This window comes from Chrysochloris asiatica, unplaced genomic scaffold (assembly GCF_000296735.1).
Source record: "Chrysochloris asiatica unplaced genomic scaffold, ChrAsi1.0 scaffold00017, whole genome shotgun sequence".
Classification (NCBI taxonomy): Eukaryota; Metazoa; Chordata; class Mammalia; order Afrosoricida; family Chrysochloridae; genus Chrysochloris; species Chrysochloris asiatica.
This window is the reverse complement of record NW_006408535.1, coordinates 31,886,190-31,892,482: the sequence shown is the minus strand read 5'-3', so window position 1 is coordinate 31,892,482 and position 6,293 is coordinate 31,886,190. Positions and strand designations below refer to the sequence as shown.

The 6,293-nt window shown below is 39.1% G+C and overlaps 1 pseudogene; it reads right to left on the bottom strand.

Moving 5' to 3' along the window:
* Positions 1-4,045: 4,045 nt before the first annotated feature.
* LOC102828485 lies at positions 4,046-4,387 on the bottom strand (annotated as a pseudogene).
* Positions 4,388-6,293: the final 1,906 nt, after the last annotated feature.

Sequence of the window (6,293 nt, the reverse complement as noted above, 5' to 3'; positions counted from 1 at the left end):
ATGATACAGGTAATGTCAGAACAGAACCAACATAAATAAAAAGAGTAAATAACAGAATACTTGAAGATTGCACTCCAACAAATTTTAAAATCTAAAAATGATGGATAATTTTTTTAGAAAAACATAATCTACCTAAACTAACACAGAGTGAAGTAGAAAATGTGAACTAACTTATAATAACAGAAGAAATTGACTAGGTCATTAAAATACTCCCCCACCCCCACCCCCAAAAGAAAAGTCCAGGCCCAGATGGCTTTACTGGTGAATTTTATCAAACATTCAGAGAAGAGATGACACCAATTTTACTAAAACTATTCCAGAACATAGAAAAGGATGGAAAACACCCAAATATATTTCATGAAATGAGCATAACCTTCATTCCAAAACCAGGGAAGGACATCACTGAAAAAGAAAATTATAAACCAATATCCTTCATGAACAGAGATGCAAAAATTATCCATAAAATTCTAGCTAGTAGAATTAAAAACCATATAAAAAATTCCATGACTAAGTGGGATTCATTCTAGGGATGCAAGAATGGTTCAATATTAGAAAAACAATCAACAAAGCCCACCAGATAAATAAAAAGGGAAAAGAATCACATGATCATATCAATTGCTGCAGAAGACGCATTTGACAAATTCTAACATCCATTTTTGATAAAACAATAACAACAATACTCCACAAAGTAGGAATTAAAGGGAAATTTCTCAACACAATTAAGATCATACATACAAATCCAACAGCCAGAATTACTCTCAATGGAGAGAAACTGAAAGAATTTCCCTTTGCAAACAGGAACTAGACAAGAATGTCCTTTATTACCACTCCTATTCAATATAGTAGTCCTGGTGTAGTGTTGTGGGTTAATGCGCCAGACTGCAAAGTCGTTTGAACTGCAAAGTTGGCAGTTCAAGCTCACCAGCTGCTCCTCAGAAACCCTACACAGGGTTACTATGAGTCGTGGGTTGGAACCAACTCGACAGCACTTAAAAACAACAACATTCAATATTGTGTTGGAAGTCTTAGCCAGAGCTCTAATGCTATCAAGATAGGGAAATTAAAGGCATCCAAATTGGCAAAGAAGAAGTAAAACTCTCTTTATTTGCAGATGATATGATCCTATACATAGAAAGTCCCAAAGACTCAACAAGAAAATTATTGGAACTTATTGAAAGATTCAGCAAAGTGGCAGGGTACAAAGTTAATATACAAACCTTAGTTGGATTCCTTTATACTAGTAAAGACAGTTCTGAAAAGGAAATTAGGAAAACAATACCATTTACAATAGACTCTCAAAAGATTAAATACCTAGGAATAAGTCTAACTAGAGAAACAAAATACCTATACAAAGAAAACGACAAAAGACTACAGTGAGAAACCAAAAAGAGATTTACAAGATGAAAGCATGTTCCATGCTCATGGATAGGAAAACTTAACATTGTGAAAATGCTAATACTACCCAAAGTAATCTATAGATATAACACAATCTCAATCCAGATTTCAACATCATACTTTAAAGTGATGGAAAAAATGATCATGAACTTTATATGGGAAGGAAAGAGACTTCAGATAAATAAAGTACTGTTCAAGAAGAAGAACAAAGTTGGAGGCATCTCACTCCCTGATCTCAAAAATTCCTACAGTCACAGTTGTCAAAACAGCCTGGTACTGGTACAAGAAAAGATATAGAGATCAATGGAACAGAATTAAGAACCCATAAGTAAATCCATACACATACAGTCAGCAATATTTGACAAAGGGGCAAAGCACATTAAATGGGGAAGAGAGAGTCTCTTCAACAAATTGTGCTGGCAAAACTGGAAACCGATTTGCAGAAGAATGCAAAACACCAAAAGAAAACAAAAAAAAAAAACAAAACAAAACAGTGCAGCTGTTGGACTTGAAGAGTCAAAAACTCTGGGCTGCTCCTGACTGCCAAGGAGCTCCTGAGGTGGGTATGCATGGAATGTGACAGCAAAGTTCATGGTCCCAGGTGGAGTGCCTATAGGTCTGGTGGTGGTGATGGTGTGCCATGAGTCAGTTGCAACTCATTGCAACCCTGCATAGGGTTTCCAAGGCTGTCAATCTCATCTTTCTCCCATGGAGTCACTGGTAGATTTGAACAGTTGATTTTGTGGTTAGTAGCCCAACATGCAACCCACTATGCTCCCACGGTTCCTTTCCTATAGGGCTAGGTGTTATGCATGTTTACGGCACTCAATCCCGAAGTAGTTCATGGAGGGCCTTGATGACTGGTTTCAGTGTCTGTTAGGACCTCAGGGCAGCTGTGGGAGGGTGGCTGGTTATGAGGGCTTCTGCTAGACTAAAGCTGGCCTGGGGGTTCTGCCTGTTCTGTAGGTCTGGAGCCGACCCCACCTGAATCCAAGCACCAAAGTAGCCCAGGTGGTATCCCCACCTCACGCTGTTGTGGCTTATAACCAAGCACTCAGCTCCAAACTCCCATAAAGCAGGGTCTGCACAGGGAGTTGATGAGGGTGGGAGCTGGCCACATCTCTAGTCACCAGGGGAGTGTGGGGAGAAAGAAAGAATCTCCCCTTTGCTGTCACATATGTGAATCTGCTCTGCCAGACCACCTTCTGCTGCCAAAGCTACTCACAAAGATTTAAGATGGTCATGTCATGTCTAGCCAAGTATTCACCAGTCTACCTCTCTTGCTGTTCCTGCTCACCTTCTCTTCCCAGCAAGTACTCAATCTACTCTCTAACCTGTCTTCTGAAGTTCAGGGTTCCAGAATTTTCATCTGTGCCTACTTCATTTGGTCTGTATCTTTGTTATAGTGGGTCCATGGAGTGCATTTGCCTGTCCTCCATCTTGCCAGATGTCCCCCAATTGAATATGTTTGCATATAAAATACAGGTAAACACAAGTATTATCTGCTTTCAGTCAAAATTCATCTGACATCAGCAATTATATTTCACATTCCATATCTTCTGACTCCAGCTTGAATTTTGGCAGTTCCCTATCAATGTGGTGCAATCTGTTTTGTTTTGTTTAATCTTCAGCATAAATTTACTTGCATGTGATATTAATGATATTGTTCTACAATGTCCATGTTCTGTTGAATCACCTTTCTTTGGAATGGGGACAAATATGTATCTCTTCTTGTCACTGGTCATTTAGCTGTCTTTAAAATTTCTTGACATAGATAAGTGAGCACTTAAAGTGTTGTATCTGTTTTTTTAAACATCCCAATTGCTTTTCTATCAATTCCTAGAGCTTTGTTTTTCACTAATTCCTTAAGTGTAGCTTGGACTTTTTCCTTCAGTACCATTGGTTCTTTTGTTTTGCTTTGTTTATTCAGGCCCTTAATTAGCAATCTTGGAAACAAATATTCACTTCAGAATTCAGAGTCAAAGCCATGAGCGCAACAGGGGGGCTGGAGGAAGGCAGAATCTCCAGTGAGTAGTATCCAATCTGTCTAGGCAGAGCTGATGAAATGAAATGCAGTTGGGTCTCTCGTGATACAATAGTGAATAATTGTTATCAGGACTGATTGTAAGGGTTGGAAATGTAAAGGTAGAAGTTTTATAACAAGGAAGGGAGTGATTAACTTTCCAGTCTAGGAGCTGAGGTCCCTAGGACCATCAACAGAGAAGAGCCGAGGGCAGGACCCTACCCAGAGAAGCAGCGATGCCTGAGATGGAGGCAGAGACAATGACACGGAGCGAGCGATGGAGCAGCTGGGGACTTTAGATCCAGAGAGGGAGAGCGACTGTTTGCTGAAGACTGGGGGTGGGGGTGGGGTAGTGTAAGGGGCAGGTTTGCAGGGTATACCCTTTGGTTGGTTGATGATGCATGGAGGGGATTGCAACCATGGCAATGAAGCAATATACGACAGAATGAATGTAAAACTAATGTTCTCCCATGTAAACTATCATATAATTCACAATAAAACATTTAAAAACAAAAACAAAAGAACCCATGAGCTCAAAAAACATTGCTTTCTTCCAACTTGCCAGGCTAGAGCAGAGTTTAAACCAAGCTGGACACACAACACTACATTCTTGTCTAGTCACATTGTCTAGGAATTGGCTTCACTGAATCCTAGATCTAGTTCAAGGGAATTCATGTCTTCCTCAAGTCTCAGTATCCCTCGCTCTTGTTGCTGGTGGTGCCACTCAGCCAGAGACTGGAGCATCCACTTAGCCCTTAATTTGTACAAGTGGGAGCCATAGATCATAACCTAGGTGAAGTTAGAAGATTCCAAAATCTTCAGCTCCAGCAGGTACAGGATTTGAGATCCATTTGGGCCAAATACAATTGTCAGCAGCCCTGCAGGGACCTGAAACGCCTTGGGATCTTTCAAGTCTTTGGGAGACTTCACCCACGGTAGGATATCATTTGGTTCCGGACTTGTTCCCATCTTGAGTTCCTCAAAAACACACTTGGCCTAGCTAGACCTAATTGCGCCAGTACCATTGGTTCTTGATCATATGCTGTCTCTCCAAATGACTGAGAGTTGATCGATTCTTCTTGGTAAAGTGACTCTTCCATCTTCTTTTGTATTTCTTCCATCTTCTTTTGATGAATTCTGCATCATTCAATATTTTACCCAAAAAATCCTTCATTGTTCCAATTCAAGTCTTGAATTTTTCTTTAGTTCTTTCAGCTTGCGAAATGCTGATCATGATTTCCCTTTTGATTTTCAAACTCTAGATCTTTGCAGATTTCATTATAATACATTATATTGTGGAGTCTTGGTGTGGTGCTATAGGATACGTGCTAAGCTGCTAACCACAAGTAGTTGAAACTCACCAGCTGCTCCTTGGAAACCCTATACAGGGTTACTATGAGTCAGAACTGAATCCATGGCACTTAACAACAAGAACAACTTTGTATTCTTGAGATACCCACTGAAATCTTCTGTTTAGCTCTTTTACGTCATCATTTTTTCCATTTCCTTTAGCTACTTTACATTCAAGAACAAGTTTCAGAGTCTCTTCTGACATCCTTTTTGGTCTTTTCTTTCTTTCTCATCTTTTTAAATCTTTTTCACTTTCTTCATGTATAATCCTTGATGTTCTCCCACAACTCATTTGATCTTCAGTCATTAGTGTTCATTGCATCAAATCTATTCTTGAAATGATCTCTACATTCAGATGGGATATACTCCATTTTGTACTTTGGTCCCATGGACTTGCTTTCATTTTCTTCAGCTTCAATTAGAACTTGCATATGAGCAATTGATGGCTTGTTCCACAGCTGGCCTCTGATCTTGTTCTGACTAATGATATTGAGCTTCTCTGTTGTCTCTTTCCACAGATGTAGTTGATTTTATTCCTGTGCATTTCATTCATCAAGTTCTGCATGTATAGTTACCATTGCAGTTGTTTGATTGTTTTTTAAAAAGGCATTTCCAATGAATAGGTCATTGTTTTTGCAGAATGCTATCATTGACCTCTCCTGCATTGTTTCTATCACCAAGGCTAAGTGGTTTCCAACTTTTGCATTCCAATTACCAGTAATTATCAATGCATCTTAATTGCATGTCTAATCAATTTCAGACTGCAGAAATTAGATTGCTAACTGCAAGGTCACTGATTCAAACCCACCAGCCACTCTTTGGAAACCCTATACAAGATAGCTGTAAATCAGGACCAATTCTATGGCACTTAACAAAAACACAACAACAAAAATGATCTAAAGTTAAAAAGCCAAGATGTCATTTTGAGGGCTAAGGTGCAACTAACTCAAGCTTTGGTATTTTCAATCACCTCATATGCATGCAAAAGTTGAACAATGAGAAAGAAAAGTAAAGAAAAACTGATGTCTTTGAATTATGGTGTTAGTGAAAAATACTGAATATATACCATGGACTGTAACAAAAATGAACAAATCTGTCTTGCAAAAAGTAAAGCCAGAATGTTCCTTAGAAGCAAAGATGGTGAGAATTCATCTCATGTACCTTGAACATGTTACCAAGAGGGTTCAGTCCCTGGAAAAAAAACATCATGCTTGGTAATGTAGAGGGTCAAGGAAAAAAGAGGAAGATCTTCAATGATCTGGATTGACACAGTGACTGAAACAATGGTTTACACATGACAACCATTGTGAGAATAGTGCAGGACTGGGCAGTGCTTACATCTGTTGTACATAGGATCACTATGAGTAAGATCCAACTGGATGACACCTAACAACAACAACAACCTAAATTAACAGAAACATGTTTTTTCCATGCTTGTGGGAAAAAGAAACACACATAGTAATTAAATTCTCAGTAGGACTGCACAGAAAGCCTCTCAAAGGGAATCAGAGGATTAGAGAACTGG